The sequence below is a fragment of the Bidens hawaiensis genome, unplaced genomic scaffold (genome assembly GCF_021521415.1).
Source record: "Bidens hawaiensis isolate Kalapana, Puna unplaced genomic scaffold, B.hawaiensis_p1.1 tig00000512_1, whole genome shotgun sequence".
Classification (NCBI taxonomy): Eukaryota; Viridiplantae; Streptophyta; class Magnoliopsida; order Asterales; family Asteraceae; genus Bidens; species Bidens hawaiensis.
In genome coordinates, this window is record NW_027491033.1 from 2,148,525 (window position 1) to 2,175,076 (window position 26,552).

Consider the following 26,552-nt stretch of genomic DNA (forward strand, 5'->3'; position numbering starts at 1 on the left):
TAATGATAGGCGAAATGTCATGTTTTATTTTTCTGAAGGTGGGAGAAGACCAAGTCAACCGAGGCGAAGTGAATTCAAACCAACACTACGTGTCCAAAGAAAAGCCAGACATCGTTATTATAAGAGATACCCAATGATGTGGGACACTAAAGTTGTGTCATATCAATGATTGATCAAACAATAATTAATGCAGTCTCTGGTTACTTCTTCCCACAATAATATATATAATCAGGCTCCATATATAACACATTTTTATTGCCCTTATAGTTTTAGCTCTAATTAGTTTGCTTAATAGTATGGTATCCCAAGAGACAGTAGCTTTATCTCCATCTTCATCCATGACAAGTAATCATCCTTGCTTTAGTTATGATGTCTTTTTAAGTTTTCATGGTGAAGATACTCGTAAAAGTTTCACCGATCACCTCTATGCAGCCCTAAAGCAAGCAGGGATCCATACTTTCAGAGACGATGATGCGATGGACCGAGGAAAACTAATACAACCAGAGCTTAAACAAGCCATCCGTGAGTCGGCAATTTCGATCATTGTCTTCTCAAGAAACTACGCTTCTTCCAAGTGGTGTCTGGATGAGGTCTTAACCATCATCCAAGAACAGGAGAGCATATCCTCTAAGCATGAAGTTGTTCCTGTGTTCTACAACGTCGAGCCAATTGATGTTCGGAATCAAACAGGAAGCTTTGAAGAAGCATTTGGTAAGTATGATAAGATAATTGAAGCAGAAACAGATCCTCAGAAGAAGATTGAATGGTTGGAGAAGGTGAAGGCATGGAGAGTTTCTCTTACAAAGGCTGGAAGCTTGACAGGAATGGTATTAGCTAACGGGTATGCTTGATTCCTCTTGTCATCTATAAATAACTATATATTGGTCTGAATTGGTATCACTAAAGTGATTGTAACGAGTTTGCAAACGATTATTTTTAGCCATGAAAATAATAAAATTACAATAAAACATCTAATTAACTTTAAAATCAACATAACCGTCTATGCTGATATGCAAAGACAAATATAAAAAAAAACTAACTGTTAGAACTTAATCTTTCAGGCACGAGACCAAGTTCGTTAGCCAGATTGTCAATGTTATTACAAAGAAACTCAATTATAAGCTAATGTATGTAGAAGATAATCTAGTCGGAATACAAAACAATGTTGCCGAGATTGAATCATGGTTACAAGATCCAACACCTAATGCGTCTATTCTTTTCATTCACGGGATGGGAGGCATTGGAAAAACAACCATATCTAAATGCATTCATAACTCTAACTACCAGAGTACGATGTCAGTTGCTTCCTTGCGAACATTCACGAAACATCAAACCAACATAATGGATTGCTGCGTTTGCAAAGTCAGCTTCTCTCAACAATATTGAGGAGTGAAAAGGAAGAAGTAATATGGAATCTTGACGAGGGCATTGTCAAGGTTGCAAAAGCATTACGCAATAAAAGGCTACTTCTTATCCTTGATGATATCACAACAAGGCAACAATTAACAGCACTACTAGGGCCACAACAGTTTTATTCAGGAAGTAAAGTGATCATTACAAGTAGGCACAAATGGTTGTTAACCGCTTTCAAAGTATATCCGAAGGTCCATACAATTGAAAAACTATGTCCCCATGACTCAAATAAGCTCTTTAGTTTGTATGCCTTTCACACAGATCACCCTATTGAACCCTACATTGTTCAATCAGAACTTGTAGTTCGTTACTGTAGAGGTCTTCCTTTGGCTCTTAAAGTTATCGGTTCTTTTCTAAATGGAAAGACTACAGATGTGTGGGAGGATGCAATGCTCAAACTAGAAGCGATTCCCAATACCGAGGTACAAAAAATTCTACAACTGAGCTATGACACTCTAGAAGATATCAAAGACAAAGATTTATTCCTACATGTTGCTTGTTTTTTTGTAGGTGAGAATAAAGAATTTATTGTGAACCTGTTATCCCAATGTGATCTATACCCTTTAGTTAGTATACAGAATCTAATGGATAGATGTCTACTATACATTGAAAATGGGAGGGTGATGATGCGTCCACTAATTAAGGAGATGGGTCGAGAAGTTGTTCGCCAAGACTCACCAAAGGATCCCGCGAAACGAAGTAGACTGTGGAACCACCAAGAATCTTTTAATGTGTTAAAAGAAAATGAAGTAAGCAATTAATATCTAATTTCACTATATCTATTTAATCTAGTGTGCATATTAAACCATGGCTTACCTTTTCAAAACATTTTATTAGGGTACAAGGAAAGTAGAGGGACTTATTCTTGATATGCATAGGATTAGCAGAATTAATTCATTTTCAATCAGAAAGACAAGCAATGGAATCAAACGTAGTTATGATGATTTTAGTGGATGTAATATCCGTGCAAATAAAGAAAACTTCAAGATTGGAGCAATCGAAAAGATGAAGAATTTAATGCTACTTCAACTAGACTATGCAACTTTTTCCGGGTGCTACAAGAAGTTGCCCAAAAAATTACGATTTCTTCGTTGGCATGGACTTTCTTTAAAATCCATACCAAGTGATGCACCTTTGCAAAAGTTGGTAGTTCTTGACTTGCGTTATAGCAAACTAAAAGAAGTTTGGGATGGGTTTAAGGTATACGCTAATTTTTATAATATAGTATAATTTCCCAATTATATATGAATGTTACATTTGTCACATATATCGGTACTCATGAAAGTTATTTACATATCTATTGTTTTTCATGTCACAGGTGGTTGGATCCCTAAAGATTCTTAATCTTAGTTATTCTGTAGAGCTCATTAAAACCCCTGATTTTGATGGACTTCCTAGCTTGGAGAGATTGCTCTTTGAAGGATGCTTAAGTTTGACTAAGGTTTGTGAATCCATAGGGTACCTTGAAAGATTGGTCTTGTTAAATGTAAGTGGTTGTAGAAGTTTGAGTGATATTCCATCCTTACCAAGATCTCTTGAGTCACTCCAAATGTATGGTTGCCCAAACCTTGGAGGTTTTGGACGAGTTCAATGCTTGAATTCATGTTCATTGTCTTCCCTTTTGATGAACATTGACGTCTCAGGATGCAATCTCAATAATAGTTCTTTCCCCGAGGATTGGAGCAACCTTTTCTCTTTGAAGTTCTTAAATATAAGCAGCAATCATATTACCTCGCTACCAGGTTGTGTCCAACGTCTACCTAGCCTTGAAGTACTCAACACTCTCAAGTGTCCACATCTTCAATCAGTTCTGGATGTCCCCAGAACCGTAATTTATCTAAATACTACTTTAAATTTGTCCTTGGAGAAAGTGCAACCATCACCAAACACAACCTATTTGGCCGTTTTTGGATGCGAAAAATTGTGTTCAGTGGAGGGTTGTTTTAAGCTTGAATCAATAAAAAAAATTGACGGACAAGTTATAAGATATCTTGGTTTAGAATCGATTTCAGAAAAAGGAATGGGGTTCAAACTTGATAATATCGATAAACAAATTGCATATACTGAAGAAATCTCCATCAAGGTTCTCTTTCTCATTCTTTTACTCTTTGTATTGTATTTTTCTTTTACCCGTTATTGTTAATATAACTAAACTAACTGATAGTCTGTCCTGCAGATCTCATACGAGTTTGGTATATTCAGTACCTATGTTCTAGGTAAAACACTTCCATGTTATAGGTATAAAGAAAGTGGGTCAACAATATCATTTAGAGTTCCTTCACATCCAAATGATTCAAGAGTAAGTGGTCTGAATGTGTGTTTCTCGTCTACATGTGTTGAATATGCATTGTCTTTCTATGTTGAACTCAATAACAAGACCAAGGCCGTGGTATGGGACTACAGTCCTACAATGCATCCTAAACACAAAGAAAACTGTAAATTTGATTATGTCTGGTTAAGCCTTTGGCGGACTGGAAAGCTACTAGATGTTGGGGACGAAATTAGTATAACTCTGTTTGGAAGCCATATGGTAGACGAGTGTTGTGTAAACCTCGTGTACGATGATGATGAAGTTCAGGATGATAACCAAGAAGAAATGTATGCAGAAAAAAAGGATGGCCATAGCATGTACAATCAAATTTCATGGAGAGACAAACTACAAGTAGATATATCAGATTATGTTCATAGTGGGAAAACATATTGCTTTAAGATTAGTGGCGCAACGGACGTTCCTAATATCAATGGTATTTCTGGTAAGCTCTTAGTTTTTTAAATCTTTTTCAACAGGATTGCAGATGTAACCATACTTATCAGCTATGAATTTTTTTTATTTTTTATTTTTTGTAATTAATTAGATTTAATTGTGGATTGGTGGGGTCTAAGGGAGAACTGGAGGTGCAGATACATTATTGCAAGGTTTGTTTTGTTACAATTTCCTTGCATAAATCATGGTTTATGTATTGATGTTTGTTTACCTGTTGTGTTGTGCAAATGCAGCGATCCGTGTGTGATTTGAAGAAACAAAACATCCAAGTCGTCTTCAAGCATCCATCATAGTGATAGCTTTGTCTCAATACATACATTCATTTATGTAACTAGGGTATCATCTTGAACAAGAAAAACATTAACTTTTATGCATTGGTTATTATTTTCATAGGAGCTAGATGAATATGATAGATTTATAAGTAGTAGCCCGATTGGTTATTATATAAATAGGATTAGAACTCCCTTACGCATACGGGCATACATGTCGTGACTCTGTTTAATTTGCCGTTTTGATTGATGTTGCAGCCATAAACTCTGTTTCACATTAAGATAGAGCAACCGTTTGTTACTTTTTATCAGCACATGTGTAAGACCCTTAAATAAATAGATACAAACTTACTCTTTTATTTCCATTAGATATAAATAAAGTTTTAAATACATATATATATATATATATATATATAGGATCCTAAAAGAACCCTTTACAAATTGAGAACTTTGAGAACCATTTTGGACCACTAAAAACACCTTTGAAAAAAATATTTAAAAAAATCATAAAACAAAAAATAACAAAAATTTTAAAAAAGTAAAAAAACCAAAATTCTTATATTTCATTCCGGTTTCATTAAAAAAATTAAAAAAAAACGTCGTATTATACACATATGTATAATTTTATTTAATCTTTAGTTACGTAATATACACATATGTATAATGTCATTTATCTTAAATTATACACATGTGTATAAAAAAATCATGTAAATGTACATATATGTATATATTATACATATGTATATAATTTGGCTAAACCGAGTTTTTTTTATGAAACCGGGATGTTAAAATAAGAATTTTGGTTTTTTTACTTTTTTCATTTTTGTGTTTTTTTTATTTTATGATTTTTTTTATTTTTGGATTTTTTGTGGTCCAAAATGGTTTTCATGGTTCTCAATTTCAAAAAAGTTCTCTCATGATCCTGATCCTATATATATATATATATATATATATATATATATATATATATATCTTGTAACTATGCAATTTGTTATTTAGGATGCTACACTATATACAAAAAAAAATGTGTATGTCAAACTAATAATAAAGAAAATATTCAATATGCACAAAAGAAAAAAAAAAGATTCTGATTTCTTGAACCAATGTAACTAGTTTTATACCCGTTCGGTGAACGGGTAGTCTAATGTCATATTGTCAAACATATTTGTTTAAGATAAAAATACAATGCATTTAACTTGTAAGCACAAAACTGACCAACTACACTAAAAGAACAACATAAGCTATTGCTTATTGTTATAAACTTATAATGAGAAAACTATATTTCTTTGCATTCTAATAAAAACACCATATGCTTAAAAAATGCCCAAAATTTATGAAATGTTTCATTAAAAGGGTTCATATTTACATAGACATGTTTCATTAAAGGGTTCATATTTACATAAACAATTAAACATTATAACATAACAATAAATACTAATATTGATGGCATTGATGTTATAGATGTGACTGATGAAAGAGGTAGTCCTCATGAAGCTTCATCCGCAATAGCCGATTTGCCAGCTGTAATCTCTTCAAGACTAAAAATCTATAAATAAATATGTTTTAAAAATTACACGCAATCTATATAAAATATCCATGCGTTGTTTACAACTAACAAACACATGTTCAGAGAAGTTGAGATGTAATATTGGTCATCAACTTTGGAAGTCAAACCAGTCTCACGATATTGAAGTGCAAGACTATAATGGTCTGGTTCATTGAAGAGCATTGGTAATATGGCCCATTTTAGCTTTAATTTTTCACCCGCTGCATCTAAGCTCTGATTCTTAATATCCCCATTTCACCCACTGCATTTAAGCTTTATTTTTTAATACGGCCCACCTAAGATTATATGTATAGTCATAAGCTAAATCAATCCATTTATAAGTAAATGGATTGAAAGTACCAACTCTATTCTTAACCATATCAGTTAGTAATATAAGAATGACCAAAGTTGACTTATTTTCACATAAATATGTGGGACTTATTTTCACATAAATATGTGGAAATTTCACTTTCTAGCAAACAACATTATTACCTTTTTGTGGTCCAAAATTGGTAAAGACACTTCATTTATCATTTATGATGTTAGATATACTCTCTGCAAATGAACAAAAAGAATTGAAACTTTCACAAGACATTAAGAATAATAACTTGATGAAAGAGGGTTGAGTGTTTGCATTCTATCACATACCCGTGAGGCCAGGTCCATAGTTTCCTAACTGCACATTCTTGAACTATATGTTTATTTGAAAGCTCTTGATCTATATAAATTGGAATGAATGATGGTGTACAGACTAGACGGAAACTATTTTAGCAAGTAGTAAAAGTAAAAAAAAAATGATGCATTTTTAATTGAAAAGAGGAAAATATAAATTTAAAGAGAAGAAATTACTAATAATTGATTTACCTTCCAAGATGAACAGAATTGTTTAAAATTATCATGCAGACAACTATTGTGACGGAGAGCATTGACTGCATCAACTGAGATTTATAACTATCAAACAAATATTTCTTCGACAAGCATTCAACAAACCTTAACTTTTAGTTACCTTTTGGTACAAATCCTCATGCACATGAACACATAAAATCAATAAAAAGAAATATATGGGTTGAAGATAACCACATTATTTGCATTCAAATTACTATAATTGTTACCCCATGTGTATATGTTAGAAGGTAAGCAGTCCATAAACTGAACCAAAATTATATGAAATAATTAAATCAATAAGGAAAACACATATGCTAGGTAATGTGGATGTACCTTAGGAGAAACAACCATTGATGATGGAATTGAAGGAATCAGAAGCAGAAGCAACTGGGCAAAATTAGGAACTATAAAAGTAATTATGAAATCCAGAATCTCAAAGTTTCATACCGCCGTCTATGCACATACAACTGCCATAAAATATACTGAATTCTAATCAGTAGCAAAATCGAAGGTCAATTTCCACCCATTCAAAGTTGGGTTGATTTGAAATCGATGGCTACGTACGAGACGGAAATCTGGATTCATAGAAAAGGTTTGGGGATTATGAAGAAGGTGAATTTGTATTAATTACTTCCCGGTGGATGTAGAGACCATCGAACTTCAGCAGTCGCTCTCTCCAAATTACAACCAATAATATATAAACTGATTTCAGCATGCTGATAAAGAAAGGTCTCCAAGGAATTAGGGAAAGGGAGTTACGTCGTGGGTTGGAAACAGTAACCGCAACAGGCGAGGAGAGAGAGTGTAAAACCTCCCTCAACTCAACTGCTGCTTCTAGAAGGAAAAAACATGAGTTTAAATGGCTAGGATTAAAAGTTGAAGAGTTTGAATGGTCAAGATTAACCTAATTTGCAGTTATCATTAGGGGGAACAATATATTATATAATTAACCTCAGACTTTATTTGTCATATCAATAGGGAATAGTTATTGTACTTATCATATAAAGCAAAAAATATCTTGAAAGTCAAAATTAAAATACTCCCTCCAGAAAAATGCATGAACCTCAATTCATCAATCCTTCTGCGCATGTCTTTGGAATTAACATGTTCATTACTCTTCATTACACCATTCTCTGACATCTCATAAACTCATCCACGTTTTACCACTTCAATCTCCCCAAGACAAACTCTCACTATATCACCCTTTGAATTTCAAGTTTAAAAGCAGGCATTATTCCTCAATCTTAACACACCACAAAAATTCTCTCTTATTATTCTGTACTAACCAAAGTATGGTGCAAGAAGTTTAAGCATTCATCTAAAATCTGCTATTTTTCTTCTCTCAATGTGAGTAATCATTTTAAACCCAAATTTGGTTTAATCTTCAGGTTTTCAAAGAGTCAATAATATACAAATATTAGAAAGATTATTATACCTCTGTTTGTTTTTAAAACTCTTGTTTTACATCTATTATCTTCTTCTTCTTCTTGAAATAATTGTGAGGTTACTTTTGTGAAGAAAAGAACTGTGGCCCACCTTTTAAAATATTCTATTTACCCTTATTAAATTCACAGGTCTATAAAAGACATTTTATGGGTTTAATATAAATCTCTGAATATTTTAAAGAGGTTTTTTCTTCTTTATGTAAATTATTCTTTTCAAAATATCCGTACACATAAGTAAAGTATTAAACTTTTGTTAACTATAAAAATAATCTATTTTAGTTGACATTTTTGTTTAATATATGGTTTCTTATTCGTGCACAAAATATTATTTTGTGAACTTCAAATATGCACCGAGCCATTATTATTATATCTAATATTTTCACATAGTATGAGTGTATATTATTTTTGAATATTATATACTTTTGCTAAATGTAATATACCTACACCATAAATTAGTCCAGTTTCAAGTAAATTGATAATAATATGCATACTAGAATCTAAAATACATGAGCAATATTGATCGTAGGCAAGTCGCGAGTTAGAGATCCAGAGGAAACAATTACCTACCAAGAAGGTGAGTTTTCATGACAAATCCCCGTTTAAATTGTTATTATATTTTTGGGTGGATACATGCTATAAATAATGTTTTATCAAGTTTGAATATTTTTGAAGTGTATCTTGTTTAAAGTAAACACATGCTAATCATTAAGTTTCTTAACTCGAGGCATATATATGTATAGTCATCGGTACCGTTACTATATTTAAATGGCATTCTTGCGTGGAATGCGGTGTAGAAGGAGGTGTATGTTCATGGATGTTGTGAACTAAAAGTATATATGTTAGCAAATATTCTTGCGGGAATAAGAATTGATTTATCAGCATGTTTTGTTTGTATTTTATAAGATGATACACTTAAACTGATTATTATTTTCTACTCTCATGAACTCACCAAGTTTATGTTGACACAAATCTTTTTGAGCATGTATTTCAGGGAATTAGAAATCAAGAGAAAATAAGAAGCTAACTGAAGGAGTATTGTGTATAAATAAATGTTGCATGAAGTCACAATGTTGATTAAAATCTTATGCTTGTATTAAAAAGTTTCCTTTTAAAAACAGTCATGTATCAAAGAATGTTTGTAAGATAAATAAATTATCGTTTCCGCTGTTTGGTTGATATCAATCGGTCATGTTTTTAGCCCCCGTCTAGGTGGGGCGTGACAACATGTAATGTGCCCACCAAAGAAAAGCACTAACCCGATAGTTCCATTTCCAACCGCTTTAATATGTAACCAAGCTTGTGTCACTATAGCCCAACAAAGTCTTCTCAGTTCTCACCACATTTGTAGTATTTTATACTAAACTTGATTGTCCTTTCACATACCCTAGTATATATGTGCTTGACCCTTTGCCAATGGTCTTCCTTTGGTGATGCCATGATACAGCTTACTGAATCCACCGAGTTGTTTAGGTCCAGTCTAGTACGAGTCAAATATCGAAGGCAAGCTATCATCCTTTTAAATCCGTCTCAAACTCTCAGCCGGTCTATATTGAGTTTTTATGGTCCGATATATACTAATACTACAAAGAATGAGTTTGTACTCAAACTAATTATCAAGGCCAGCCCTGGCAGGGCAGACGACCAAGGCCCGATCACCCAAGGCCTGAAAGTTTAAAGAAAAATATTATATATATATTAAACAATTGTATATTTAATGAAAGAAACAGCACATGGCAGTTTATAACTCACTTACCCAATTCATTCAAGCCCGTTGCCCAGACCATAACCTAATTACCCAATTTCATTTTTAAGTTAGGGCCCGTATTTTTACTCGCCCTCAGCTCCAATTTTTTTAACGATTTTCGGGGACACTCTACTGATTACAAAGCCTCATGCATATGTAATATTATCTCTCTTTTTCTAAAAGTAATCATAATGTCACCTCATGAAACGAGACCAATCAGCGAGTTAAGACGGCTGATTAATTAGAACACAGGTCATATGAACCAATAAGACAGACAATTGAATTACGGGTCTGATAATGAAAATATTTTGTCACATTTAAGATATTTCAATCTGGGGAGACAAAAGTACGTGCTAGCTGTCGTCAAAATTAGTTTCAAACAATAATGCAGATTGTTGAAGTATTCAAATATACCGTCTATGTTCAGACTTCAGACTAGAGTGTCAATGCATCTTTCCAAAATATATGACTGAGTGGACTTTTTGGACTTTGGTTACATCTTTCCTCAAAAATATCTTTTCCTATTGAACTTCAACGTCCTAAACAAATGATTGAGTTGGACTCTGTTTTTTCTACAGAACTCCATTTTATTCACCTTTTAGCTCTATTAATTAATGTTCACCATGACTAGTAGCCATCCTTGTTTCAATTATGATGTTTTTTTAAGTTTTAAAGGTGAAGATACCCGTAAAAGTCTCACTGATCACCTCTACGCAGCCCTACAACAAGCAGGAATCCGCACTTTCAGGGACGATGATGCCATGGACCGAGGAAAACTGCAAGATCCAGAGCTGAGAAAGGCCATCCGTGAGTCTGCAGTTTCGATCATTGTCTTCTCAAAAAACTATGCATCTTCCAAGTGGTGTCTTGACGAGGTCTTAACCATCATCGAACAACAGGAGAGGATATCCTCTAAGCATGAAGTTGTTCCTGTGTTCTACAACGTGAAGACATCTGATGTTCGGAATCAAACAGGAAGCTTTGAAGAAGCATTTAGGGGGTATGATGATATGATTGAGGCAGAAACAGATCATCAGAAGAAGATTGAATGGTCGGAGAAGGTGAAGGCATGGAGGGTTTCTCTTACAAAAGCTGGAAGCTTATCAGGAATGGTATTAGCTAACGGGTAAGCTTTCCTCCTTGTTGTCTATTTAAACAGCGTTGCTCCCAATTGACATTACTAAAGTAGTGTTGAACCTCTTATGATAGATACCATAAGGATAACGAGTTCAAACAAAATTAGATTTATAGTATACAATTCTGGCTCATCATGAAAAATTCTGAACTTACAATAAAGTGTGTATCTAACATTTTAAAGAAACTTAATTACCATCTCTAAATTTGTTCAAAACTTCATCTTACTAATTCATCTTCTGGTTTTCCTTTGGACAATGTAATGATAATATAATTATGCCATAAATATTAACCATATTCCGAATAATATATATTAATACACAAGGTCAAATTTAGCAAGACACTAACGTTGGAACTTGATCTTCCTAGACATGAAGCGAAATTTGTAAGTAAGATTGTCAATGTTATAAGAAAGAAACTCAACTACAAGCTCTTGTACAATGAGGACAACCTAGTGGGAATGAAGAACAATATTGCTGAGATTGTATCATGGTTGGAAGATCCATCACCTAATGCAGTTACCCTTTTCATTCACGGGATGGGAGGCATTGATAAAACTACCATATCCAAATGCATCTACAACTCAAGATACCATGAGTATGATGGCAGTTGCTTTCTTGCGGATATTCATGAGACATCAAACCAACACAATGGATTGCTACGTTTGCAAAGTCAGCTTCTCTCCACGATATTAAAGAGTAAAAAGAAAGAAGCTATATGGAATCTTGATGAAGGAAAAGTTAAGGTTACAAATGCCTTATGTAAAAACAAAGTACTTCTCGTCCTAGATGATGTAACAACAAGGCAACAATTAAATGCACTAATAAGGCGACAACAGTTTTATCCTGGGAGTAAAGTGATAATTGCAACTAGGCACAAATGTTTATTAAATGTTTTTAAAGTACATCCAAAGGTCCATACTATAAAAGAATTAGGTCCCCAAGACTCAAATAAGTTGTTTAGTGGTATGCCTTTCATAGAGATCACCCTGTTGAACCATATGTAGTTCGATCAGAACTTGTAGCTCATCACTGTAGAGGTCTTCCTTTGGCTCTTAAAGTATTGGGTTCTTTTCTGTGTGGAAAGACCATGGATGTGTGGGAAGATGCAATCTGAAAACTAGAAGAGATTCCAAATCCCGAGATTCAAAAACTTCTACAACTGAGTTATGACACTCTGGAAGACACCAATGATAAAGATCTATTCCTACATATTGCTTGTTTTTTCATAGGTGAGGATAAAGAATTCATTGTGAAATTGTTAGATCGGTGTGATCTATACCCTATTGTTGGGATCCAAAATCTTATGGATAGATGTCTACTCTACATTGAAAATGGGAGAGTGATGATGCATCAATTAATCAAGGAGATGGGTCAAGAAGTTGTTCGTCAAGAATCACCGAAGGATCCGGGGAAGCGAAGTAGATTGTGGCGCCTCCAAGATTCGTTTAATGTATTAAAAGAAAATAGAGTAAGATGCATAGCAAATTTTAATATCTCTACTTATTTTATTGTGCATGTTAAGCCATTGCTTACCCACTTTAACTTTTTAACTAGGGTACAACAAAAGTAGAGGGACTTACTCTTGATTTACTAAGGATCAAGGGAACGAATTCATCTTCAGTTGTAAAAACTGACAATGAAAGAAAGCGTAGTTACGAAGATTTTAGTGGTCATGCCGTCCATGAAAATAAAGAAATATTCAAGGTTAGAGCAATAGGAAAGATGAAGAACCTAATGCTACTTAAACTCGATTATGTAACTTTTTCTGGGAGCTACAAGAAAATGCCCAAAATTCTGAGATTACTCCGTTGGCATGGATTTGTCTTAAAATCCATACCAATAGATGTATCCTTGAAGAAGTTGGTAGTTCTTGACTTACGTTACAGCAAATTAAAAGAAGTTTGGGATGGATTCAAGGTATTTGTTTCAAGTGTCGTCTTTTAATTTCCTTAATGTTGTTATTGTCACATGGACCTATATAAATGTTATTTATATATATATGTGCATTCTTGTTTTTCATGTCATAGGTAGTTGAATCCCTAAAAATCCTAAATCTCGGTTATTCTATGGAGCTTATTAGAACTCCTAATTTTGATGGACTCCCCAGCTTGGAGAGTTTGCTCCTTGAAGGATGCTTAAGTTTGACTCAAGTTTGTGAATCTATAAGGTACCTTGAAAAACTGGTCTTATTAGATATAAGTGATTGCCTAAGTTTGAAAGATATTCCATGCTTACCAAAATCTCTCATGTCACTTAAAATGTGTGGGTGCTCAAACCTTGAAGGTCTACAACGAGTACAATGCTTGGATTCATGTTCAGTACCTTCTCTTTTAGTAGATATGGACATCTCAGAATGCAATCTCTTTGATGATTCTTTCCCTGACGACTGGAGTGACCTCTTCTCATTAAAGTTTTTAAATATAAGTAGCAATCATATAACATCATTACCAGATTGTGTCAAAAGTTTACCTTGTCTTATAGAACTCAATTCTATCAATTGTTCACTTCTTCGATCACTTCTAGATGTCCCAAAATCCGTAGCACGTCTAAGTGCTACTAAGAATTTATCCTTGGAAAGAATCCAACCAACACCAAATCTAACCTTCTTGTCGGTTTATGGATGCAAAAAACTGTGTGCAGTGGAGGGTTGTTTTACCTTCAAATCAATAAAGAAAACTAACAAACAAATTCTAAGGTATTTTGGTTTAGAATCAGTTTTACAAAATGGAATGGGGTTCAGTCCTGATGATACACAAAATGCATGTACAAAAGAGGAGATCAAGGTTCTCTTTCTCTTTACTGTCTGTATTTTAATGTTAATGCTAAGAAAACTAAACTAATATATGGTTTGTTCTACAGATATCATATGAGTTTGGTATATTCAGTACCTTTGTTTTAGGGAAAGCACTTCCATGTTTTAGGTATAAAGAAAGTGGACCAACAATATCATTTAGAGTACCTTCACACCCTTGTGGTTCAAGAATAAGTGGTCTTAATGTATGTTTCATGTCTACTTCATATTCTGGAACATCATTAATTTGGTACGTGGAAGTCAATAATAAGACCAAGTTCGTGGTATGGAAATACACTCCTACAACACGTGTGAGATGTAGGAAAAATAGCAAGTTTAATTACGTTTGGTTAAGTCATTGGCGGACCGGCAACTTTCTGAATGATGGGGATGAAATTGTTATAAGTATAAGTTTGTCTGGTATTGATACAGTAGAGGAGTGTTGTGTGAACCTGGTGTACGATGATGAAATTTGGGAAAATAACCAAGAAATAGATGAAGAAAAAAAGAATGCCCATTGCATGATCAATCAAATTTCATCAACTGACAAGCGGCAAATAGAGATATCAGATTATGTTCATGTTGGGAAAACATATTGCTTCAAGATTGGTGGTGCAACAGATGTTCCTTATATTGATGGTATTTCTGGTAAGCTCTTAAAAGTTTTCGTTTTTTGTTTTGTTTTGTTTTTTTTTTTTTTTCTTAACAAGGTTGCCAATGTTCCTCTATGAATATATTTGTCATGAATAGATTTAATTGTGGATTGGCGGGGCCTAAGGGCAAACTCGAGGTGCCGACACATTGATGCGGGGTATGTTTTGTTACAATTTCCTCACATAAATCATATATACATTGATCTTGTCTGCCTTATTTTGTTGTGCAAATGCAGCTCTCCAAGTATAATTTGAAGATATAAAACATTAACCCCGATCAACCTTGATAACATTTGATTCACCTTTAATTACGCATCATCATGATGGTGGTCACGTATTGCAGACAAAATCAAATAGTGTAGCTGTTAGAAGAAGCATATAGAGAAGAAACTTTGTCAAGAGAGGTGGGGTCTCAAGTCCCGGTAGGATTTTAGTTCTTAATTTCTTTTCAGTATAAAAAGTATATTCATCGGTTGTAATGCTTCTAGTTTATGATCAATAAAATTGTACTTCCAATATAGAAAGTATATATTAAGGATAAAGATAAACACAAATTATAACATTTATTATGTAGGTAAATAGTCAATAGTTTGTTGTAGACTCAAATTCAAATACTAAGAGTCTATAAATACTACATCACTAGCTATATGATCAACAGAAGTCCCACCACAACCCGTGGGTAAAGATACTACTTAGATTTATATGTGAATTTGTGGGGCCTAAGGAGGGACCCGATGTTCAGAATGTAGTAGTGAATCTTGGACGAAAACGCGGAGAGGAGAGGCCTAGGGGGGCGGGGGGCTAGATCGAGTCAATGCATATACAAATTTTCATAAACGGGTGTTGGGGGGAGCTAAAAAATTCGAATAAAAATACGTAAATTTACACTGCTGAGCAAAAAATTATAGGGGCATGGGCCACCTTAGGCCTGGGGAAGCTTCGTCCCTGACCGGTACATCGATGCAAGATATGTTTTTTGTTCACGGTTCCCTTAATAAATTGTAGTGTATGTATCGTATTGATTTTTGTTCACCTTCTTTTGTTGTGCAAATGCAGCTTTTTGCTAATTTGAGATTTAAAGAGATAAAAAGAATGAATGACATGGAAAGGGAATGGATCATCCTGATCCCATACCTATTAGTAAAACCATGCCTTATACACAGGCCAATTTTCATGGGTATCACGCATATCTGTTAGTTAAAAATATCATAAACAATAATACTAGTATAACTTTTAACAGCCTTTTTATTTTATTTCACCAAAGAAATTTGATCTCTCACCATAATGAAGGATGAAGTTTTGTCCATCATTATGATGATACCACTGACGGTGGTGCCGGCGATGGAGCCGGCTGGAAACTAGTTAAGTCCTGTAACGAATGATTGTGGTCTAAATTATTTAATTTTAATTAAATTAAAAATTATTCTAGGCCACGTCTTGACTTTTCAGTCAATACTAGTCTATTTATTTTCTTGGCCACATCTTCATGTGGTGAGGCTTTACTGATTCATGATTGATTGTTTGGTATTTTTCAATAAGACTTGAGGTTTTCAACACTTTCGCTTTTATCTCGTTTTAGTCGTTGGAATGGTTTTTTTTTAACCAAATGTGTCACTAAAAGATGGCTTTTTGTCCGTTTTGGTTTTCAAAGGCTAATTTAGACTACTTTTATGGGACCGAAGATGTACGAAAGTTATATAGAATTAATAAAAATGATAAAGGTGAAGAAATATCACAACCTGGTTATCATGGCAACCTAGGTTGGAACCCAAGTATGCCAATGTCAAACAAATATAGATCCATGATACGTTTTCTTTTCCTTTTTTTTAGACAATTTGTTTTTATTTAATAACTAGGATATTAACCCGTGTACGACACGGGTGGAAATATTGAAATTTTCAAACAAACACATGTCATTTGAAAGGACAACATAAGTTCTTATATGTTATTCCGTACGACAACATACTTTAAGTTGTAAATAATATTGGTACGAAAACAAATGATTGTGAAATACAAAGATAAACCTAAATAACATTCAAATTACAATATTTGAAAACATAATCAAAAGTTAAAAATGTAAAATTCATAAGCCACTAAAAAGACTTCCTTATAAATCATATTTATTTTTTATATGTAACTTTGTCTTCCTTGTTTAATATAAGAATTTTAATACCACTCTTCATTCTTGATAAAACTACATAGAGTTGTCTATGTATAAACACCGGGTCTCTGAGATATATGAAAACTCTTGCTAAAGATTGACCTTGACTTTTGATAATGGACATTGCAAAACAGACTACAACTGGAAAAAAACTACATTCTCATCAATTTAAACGAAAGTTTCTTATGTGAAGGTGAAGGTGTTAGACCACAACGAATTATATAAGTGCGATAACCTGTATTAGTACCTTAAACGAATTTTACATCAACAAAACGCCTACCCAAATTAATTATTCGCAATTTAGTTCCATTACACAAACCGTTCTTCTGATCCATATTCCTTAGTAACATTATTGGCACACCGACTTTTAGAACGAATCTATAAGTCAAAATAATTTTGGTTTTTTTTTATTTATTTAGCATAATGTGTTTATGAAAATTTTAGTTCATATTAAAATATAAAAAAATAATTGGTATTATCTTACTTAGAACCAAAAAACTGATTTTTTAACAATATAAATTGAGTAAACCAAATATAAATAAAAAATAATGGAGAAATATCTTTGCGCATCTAATTAACATTTGATTTGTATACACATCTTAATTAAAACATATATTTTAATTGTTTTTAAGAAAATAAAATAGTATTGGATTACTGAAAATTATGTTTCGTATCATTTCTAAAAAAGAAAATAGAAAAAAGAAATGTGTAAACATACATTTAATGTTATTAAAAATTTGTTTATTAAAAAGGTATAATGTAGTTCACAATAAATATATTAAAAATTGTTTATAATTTTCTGTTACAAGTGCCTAACTTTTAGTTAATAACATATTAAATTTTATTTACTATATTTTAGTTAATAAAAAAATTATATTTTAATACAATATAGTATATTAATGCGTTTAAAATAAAATGTTACCGTTCAAAATGCTAGTAAGTAGTTCTCTTGTCATTGAAGCTGCATGTTTAGAAAAAAAATGCATTCCTAAGAAACATTTAAAGGGTAACTAAAAAAAATAGTAAAATGACTAACCGTTTGAATTACTCCTCTTATTGGAAAACGTTGATTGACCAAATATAAAAACAGAATTATATAGAGCATGATGTTTCAGTTTTGTTAACTTAATGTAGAATTTTAATACACAAATAGAAAAATTAGAACACCGAAAAACCAAATACTATTAACTTTAGTGACAATTGTAGGTTATTTATATTTGGTGTTCATAAAAATATTAAAGACATGAAAATTAGAAATATTACACAGGAAACAACAATAACACAACTTACTCTACTGGATGGATATGAAGACTATCAGCTAACTTGAATCGACATAGATTGTCGGAAATTCATTTATGTAAAAGTATCTAACCCATCAATAAATTTCTAGAATAGTAACCATGTTACACATGGATTGAAAACATATAAACAACCATATAAATATAGACAATTATAAAATTTCATAACTAACATTTAAACCAACACAAAACATAAGTTTGTAACCAAAATTTTTAACATTTAGATTGTGTACATAAAAAGTTAATACTTACACAAACTTACTATACACCTAAATTAAAAAACCAAACGAAGACATGAACATGTTATAATCATATTAGTCCACCATCAACTTCTTCGATATTTAACAAAAAAAAATTATTTTGCTTCACTATCTAAAAAACAAAATAAATCATAGCAACCTGATTAAATATACAACTAAAGTCTTAAGGCATTATGAGTTTCATTTCAAAATTAATAATTAAATAAATGTATATTGTCTTATAAATTAATTTTTAATTAAACTTTTGTTTTATTTCGATTCAAAGACCTTTTAGTTAAAAGTATTAAGTTAAATCGAAGCAATAAAATTTTAATCTACTAATTTCACTAATTAAGTATAATTAAAATAATATAGAGATAATTAAAATTAAATCGGTTAATTTTAATTTTATTAAATAGAAGTCATTTTCTAATTAAAATTTTATTAAAGTGACTACAATCTGTAGTAAATTATGTTTCAAACTCTTTAACATCATTACTTTATTTAAAATCAATTCCATTATATAATTTTCTTTTAAATTAGATACATTAATCTTGACATTTATGCGTAATTAAAAATTGTTCAAATATAAAAGATGGAAACTTTGTTGAGATTGGAGACTATTAGAAACTACATAAGAGTTGTGAAATTAGGTTCTTAAGAACATAAATAAATAAATGTATAAATGATTTGAATGTATTATTAAAATTAGAGATGATGATTATTTAGCCTAAATAAACAGTTATATTGAATATCTAAGATTTTTTAAATATAAATTTGAAACAAGTAATAAAAAACATACTAAATTGGTCAAATAAAATAATGTGTATTTAATACAAAACATATTAACTTTCTAGTATAATTAAAAGTAAATTATTAAAGTTACAGTATACCATAAATTTGTCATTTATGCTAAATAAAAATTGGTCAAATATAAAAGATAGAAAGTTTGTTGACATTGAAAAAATTTAAAAACTATAAAATATTGTTACAAAAGTCATCAATTTCAGTTTTGTAAAAATAGAAATAAATAAATGTAAATATTGTTATAAAAAAACTTTCCATTTTTCTTGAAAATTCAGTAACTAAACAATAAACTATTAATTTTTTTGATTATCACGAAATTATTATCAACACTTTAGGATCATTACCTTATTTAACAATAAATTTCATTAGATAATTCTTTTTTCAATTTTATATATTAATCTTGATATTTATGCATAACAAAAAATTGGTCAAATATAATAGATGAAAACTTTTTATTTTCTATTTAGTGCATTAGTTTATTTTTTTAATTTGGCCGGAATAATTTAGACGAATCGGCAATTCTTGACATTAATGTCTAACTAAAAATTGTTCAAATATAAAAGATGTAAAGTTTATTGATATTGGAGAATATTAAAACTAAAAAAGAGTGGTCAAATTATGTTTTTAAAAGCATAAATATATTAATATAAATGATTGGAATGTATCATTAAAATTAAAGATTATGAATAATTGAAAATAAATAAGCAATTATAGTAAATATCTAAGATTTTTTAAATATAAATTTGAAATAAGTAATACACCACATATTAAATTGGTCAAATAAATTAATGCATTTTTAATACAAAACTTATTAACTTTTGAGTATAATCATAAGTAAATTATTTAAAATTTCAATATAGATTAATTTATCATTTATGCTAATTAAAATTTGGTCAAATATAAAAGATGATAAGTTTGTTGAGATTAAATACTACTATAAATTACAAAAGATTGTTGTAACAGTGATCTATTTTAAATTTTAAATACATAAATAGATAATTGTAAATACTATTATAAAAACATTTCATTTTTTGGAAGTTCAATAACTAATGGTAAAACTTTCAAGATAAGATTCAAAAATATTAACACATAAAAAATAAAGATTGTTAATCGTATAAAATGAATTAATTTACATGAATTTTCTAAGCTACATAAAATAAAATAAAAATAATAAAAAATTAATAACTAAAGTACATTTGTAATGACCAAAACAAACACAAACAACCTACTCTTCATCAAATACGTTTTTCATGCAATTAGCAACTACCAAGTTGGGCCGCCATAAACTGAAATTATTAAAATAAATTAATGTTAGATATACTGAACTTTTAAAAAACAACTTAGTAAGAATTATCAATGGATGTAATCGGAATAATTATCATAATAATTTCCATAAGGAAATAAATCAACAATATTTTCATAAATCTCAAAGCATTCAACTTGTCTATTGAATCTTAGAAGGAGCATGTGGAACTTTGGTGACCCAGTCCTACCATGGCTAGAGCCAGTATCTAAATTGTCACACCCGGCCTTAGGGCCTAGGCGTGTGACCAATAATTGGTACCTGTTTTGTAAATAAATCAGAGTTGCGGTTTAGTTTTAGCCGAAGTCTTTAATAAAATATTATTATATTGAAAACTTATTAAGAACTCGGGTTTAAATACCCATTTGATATTTCAAATACATTTCTTTATACAACATAACTCTTTATAATATTTTGAAATAAAATATATGAGCCATCAGATAGCATCTAATGACTATAACTCCAATCTTCTATTCCTTCTTGCTTGTCTATTCTAACCTTTCTTGTTTCCCTGTAACATGGGTGGGAAAATACGTCAGCACAAAGCTGGTGAATAACGCTGACTCTAAAATCTCTTTTCAATACCTTTGTGAAACCAACAATAATACCTTTGTGACTACTCATTAGGCACCCAACTACATTGGGATCAAATTACCCTAAGTACCATGTACAATTAATTATATACACAATATCATTTCTCTGAACAGTCCCGTAGACCTTCAAAGGCATGTTGATGATATGCATGGCATCGGGGAAATGCCGAGTCACCATGTATGTTTGGATCCAGACACATGTATACTCTTAATCAGAGTGTTCGTTTCTTATTATTGTACACAAAGTTTTTAAGGATTCGTAAATCCTAAGCAAATATTCTGACTCAGTATAAAAGGTTTGGGGCGTATTCACCTTGTCTATTTATAATCAGTTCCTGATATTGATTCATGTTTTCTGATTTCAGCTTCTTGTTTTGTTACCTCGAACCTATAGTACGAGAATAACATTTTTGTATAAATATCTAGATCAACGATCTAGCTTTAGACCTTTAGTCTATTTCGTATAGCTTTAACCTTGATGAAAACATTTGGACCTTTAGTCCTTTTCTTTATTTACCATTTAACGTTTCTTCTTCAGGAAGAAACGTCTATACTGAGTTTCTTCTTCAAGAAGAAACATTAATTTCATAATTATAACCTCTTGTATTATATTTCTTAGTCATAAAGAAATACTATTTTTGACTATAACTTTTGCTTAAGAAAAGTTATATACTACTTAATTGTAATCAAGGTTCGGCTATAACTTCGACTATGGTGTTAAACCATTTATAATAATAATATAATAATAACTTAAGCAGAACCCCTTACCTCGCACGGGTATTCGGAGTTAGATATTCCTAAGTTTATACGGGCAGCACTTCTACTCTATATGCACGTTTCTCGAGGCGTTCTTGATCCACCTTCCTTGGCACGCAAATCGAGGCAATGTGTAGTCGTTGGGTCGTGCACGTACTTCGAGGCGGAATGTCGGGTTACTCTTGGTGGCACGCACTTCGAGGAAAACGTCGGGTATTTGGCACGGATTACGAGGTAGTGATTGTCGGGTCGGTGGCACACAAAATGGTGTTCGGCACGCAAACCGAGGTAGAGAGAGTGTAAATTCTAGAGAGAGAGTGGATGTGGGTGTATGCAAATGAGCCGTAGCCCCTCCTATTTATAGCTGAAAATGAGTCCCATCGCGGTACGCGATGGGCTCCTTTCCTGACTCCGTCGCGTATCTCGACCGACACATGTGGCCTGACACGTCTGCCACGTGGTCTGACACATTCTGCCACGTGTCCTGGTATGCTGCCACGTGTCGCCGGAGTGCGACACGTGTTGCTGACTCATCACGGCCCATCGCGGTACGCTATGGTCGTTTCCTTGGACTCATCGCGTAGCGCGATGGGTCTCTAGAAATTATTTTTCATTTTCAGTCCCTGTACTTTAGTAACTTGTCATATCTGGTCTAACTCTCGTTGTCCAAAAATACTAAGGCGGCTCGCGGAGATGCGAGCGTGCGAAGTTCAAAGTGCGCCATCAAAGCGCCACATTGCGCCCAACGCCCTTCGCCGTAGCCTTCGCCTTCGCCATCGTCCTCGCCCGAGCCCGAGCCCGTGCGCGTCGGGTGCTACGCACCCTCCGCTAGGACTACTTGGTGCACGATATTCATAAAATAATATTACTATGGAAAATCTCTTCCTTATAAAGAGCTTCCATTTCTTTACCACTTTCCATGTGGGATGGATTCCATCTTCCTTATTTATACCTTGGTGGAAGGCTTCCACTTTCTTACATCTTCCAATGTGGGATGGGTTTTCTCTTTACTTATTTCCTCCATGTAAGAATACTTAGCTTTAGAAAATATTTTTGTTTCCTTATTTTTCTTATATTTCCTTATTTAGTATTTTCTCATTACTTATCTTGAGATTATTTTCGATCCCTCAACTTTCCTAAGTTGTCAAATTTGGATTGAAATTTTTCGGATGTTACATAAATGGTCCTTAAACTGTAAATATGAATAAAAGGGAGCTCTCAACATATAAAAATAAACCTGTTGACGTAGATGTCGTGATCTAATCAAAAACAAGTATTTATGAAACTTAAATACCTATAACTAGTACGGGTAAGTAAGGTCGTCTCCACAGGGAATCAGTGGAAAGTGCAATTAAAGTTCATTACTATTAAATAATTAACTAAGGTGGACAGACGATGTCAAGCGGTTTATAAAGATGATTATAATAACACACGATTACTTTAAACGAACTGTAAACAATTATGAGAGAAAGATTCACTTCATGTTCAGGTAAAGTGATAACCGACTAATTACAGATTCTTTAATATTAATTGCGCAGTAATTACTAAACCTAACAGTTGGGTTGTGAGGACAAACGATACCCTAACCGAATTGTTGACACAACTGAACTCCGGTTTACCCAATTACCAGTTTAAAATATGAAAACCAATTTTAAGAAATGACTAACGATTAATGGTTCAATGACATAAGAGCTAACCCTAAATGTGATGAACACAACCAGATAAGTGATGCAAAGTTTGATAATCAAAATCATAAACTGTTTAAACAATCAATTCATAATGTAACACAATATTAAAAACAATCAATCAAGTTCATACTCATTCAAAACATAGAATCTGATCAAAGTTAGTTTACACAAAACCCTAGCCTAAAGTGATTACAATGGTTTAGCCTGACATCGGCATCACGAAGGATTCGCTTATCTGATGAGAGGATGAAAGCATGCGATGAACGGACGAACCGGAGGCTTCAGGATGGTGGAAAATCGTCCCAGGGCTTGTACTTGGTTGAAGGAATGAAGGATAGGTCGAATGGGGGCTGAAAAACTGATTATATCAAAGTTAGGGTTATTTTTCCCGCCAGGAGGATCTTAGCGCGTCGCTAAGATCCCAGGGGTGTGATTTTCTCGCCGCGCTAAAGACTCAAAATTCTGATGATCTTAGAGACACGCTGACATCACCATCAGGACCTTTTAGCACCGCGCTAAAGGCGTCTGACAATATTTTCTTTATTTTCTTCATTTATTTTGCATAGGAAAGCGTGCCAATCATCATGGGTCTTCTATATCTTCGTTCCAAGCCCGTAATTCATCCCGATAAGCGTTCTTAACGTCAAGTATCCTGAAACACATAAACACGCTTGAAGTACCAAAGTTCACATAATATTTAAACTAAAAGTAAACAAAAACTATAATAATATACACGACTTTTGCCCGACCATCACATCCCCACACTTATCTTTTGCTTGCCCTCAAGCAAACTCTCATGCAACACATACACCTCGATCGAGAATTCATAAATTACCACGATTAATACTAGTGAGGTATAAGGTCATACCCAATTCCCAAGAATTGACACTGTCAAGGTTGATAACCCACCAAATAATTTAATGTTACAATTTAAAACTATGGAGCCGCCCAAACGAGTGTGCTTTGTTTCCGGTTAAGGCACACATGGTCATACCCCTCGTAATATAACATCTCTCCTCTCGGTTTAATATCTGGACTAGCAAAAAATGTGCTAATATCTCTCTGCCCTCTATACCAAGTTTGAACACAATGTAATAAGCTTGGAAGCAATTCATATCTCCACCCATTACCCACCGGTTGCATAAAGAATAGAACTAAGGGTTTTGCTGTGGCTTAGGTTAGGGTGTGGAAGCGGATTTATTTAGTAACTTATGGTGGATGAGACCCAATTTATTCAAACAAACAAACAACTCACTCACTATTATTTACAAACGACACTAACTCAAACATGACTCTTTTTGAGCTTTTCTTTGATTTTCCAACTTTTTCTTTCTTTCTTTCTTTTTTTTCTCTTTTTTTTCATTTTTTTTTACAAATACTAACATCAATATATACAAACCACTGAATCGAGACATACGTACATTGTGTACTATGATCGACAAACAACTTATATAAAACTCTTGACATACCGAATTTCATCCACAAGGTTAAAAATAATAAAGGCCAAGGCAAACATGGCTTGTAATGTGGGTTAAACAAACGAAAGGGAAAAGGCACAAACTTGGCTCCTAAGGGATAATGTAGGGTAGGAAGTATTATTTTATTTTTTTTATTTTTATATGTAACATCCTACTTTCGGTTATATTAATAAAATAAAGTTCATTTATTTTATAGCGAGTCGTTATCGGTTTAGTTGAATAGAATACGAGATGGACTTGTGTTGGGTAAATGGATATGGGTTATGGACTTGGGTTATGGAGGAATGAAGGAAAGACCATGGGCTTAAGCCCATGATAAAAAATATATATACCCTTAATCCTCCATTTAATTCATTTACACATATCCCTTACACCATCCAAAACACACACTTAAGATACTCTCTCTAGTTCTCTCTCTCTCTAAACCGATATCAAGAAGGAAACTAAGAACCGACCCGAGGTAATGATAGTATTTTATTGTTTGAGCTTAAATCCGTTAGATATAATCATGAAACGACGAGCCGACACCGTTAAACCGTTTAAGTCATGAGATCCGGGTGAAATCGGGTATAAACCGAACCTAATATGAGCTTAGGGGTCACCCTAGCTCAGATCTGGATCGAACGGGACGAAAAACAATGAAAAACGGTGAAGATACGTTTTTCCGGTGAGTTTTCCGGCAATGGCGGCGCCGGAAAGGCAGCGCCGGAAAAACGTGTACGAAGTTGTCAGGGAATATTATGACAAATCTGACCTAACCCTAGTTCGCTAAGGAATAACTAGCGAATTAGAGGTAATTCGCCAGCTGATTCGCTAAGGAAATATTAAGGAACTAGCTGTAGTTCGTATCCAATTCGTTAAGGGAAAAGGGTAACGAATTACCCTTGATTCGTTATGACCAGTTCGTTAAAGGAGATAACGAATTAGAAGGTCCAATTCGCTACTTGGACTGATTCGCTACATGGACTGATTCGTTAAGAGTCCAGTTCGTTAAAAGTCCAATTCGTGTAAGTAACCAGTTCGTTAAAGGTTCCAATTCGTTACAAGAACCAGTTCGTCATGGCAAGTCAGTTCGTTAAGGATAAGTAACGAATTAGAAGTTTAACAGAATGACAGAATGGTCCCTGGACTTAGAAAAGAATGATTTAATTACAAATAAGCCCTTGAACTTTTAAGTAGCATATTATTCAATGATTCAAAATGCTAATGGAAAATGTGTTAAGACAGTTCATGAAAATAAAATTTTTCCAAGCTGACCTGGCAGCTTAACCCCAGCCAGGGGCTCTGCCTCTTAGACCCCGCTAGGGGCTGCCGCCCCTAGAACCCCTCTGCCAGGGGCGCTGCCCCCGGACCCCCGTTCGTTGAGGGTAATAATTAAACTAGAAATGAGATATGTGTAGTGATAGTTTACTGAAACGTATAATTATTATATAGTTATTCATGCACAGCTTAAGAAGGGGATAACCGTAAACGGTGAACGCAACCGCATTGAGGTGAGTTTCTAGCCCCACTTCCTTGTTATGTTTTCGGGGCTGTGTGCATACTCGATGTGATAGTTAATACACTTATCTTAAGTGGTAAGT

The 26,552-nt window shown here is 33.1% G+C and overlaps 2 pseudogenes across 2 annotated transcripts; both read left to right on the forward strand.

Moving 5' to 3' along the window:
• Positions 1 to 249: 249 nt before the first annotated feature.
• On the forward strand, positions 250 to 4,455 carry LOC143633914 (disease resistance protein RPV1-like; annotated as a pseudogene). Its single transcript, XR_013153755.1, has 5 exons — positions 250 to 841; positions 1,062 to 2,162; positions 2,251 to 2,613; positions 2,732 to 3,496; positions 3,590 to 4,455. The product of XR_013153755.1 is annotated as a disease resistance protein RPV1-like (transcript).
• A 6,234-nt stretch (positions 4,456 to 10,689) lies between these two features.
• LOC143632694 (disease resistance protein RUN1-like) lies at positions 10,690 to 14,901 on the forward strand (annotated as a pseudogene). The gene is made up of 6 exons (XR_013153551.1): positions 10,690 to 11,192; positions 11,570 to 12,670; positions 12,757 to 13,119; positions 13,230 to 13,985; positions 14,062 to 14,641; positions 14,744 to 14,901. The product of XR_013153551.1 is annotated as a disease resistance protein RUN1-like (transcript).
• The last annotated feature ends 11,651 nt before the right edge of the window (positions 14,902 to 26,552 follow it).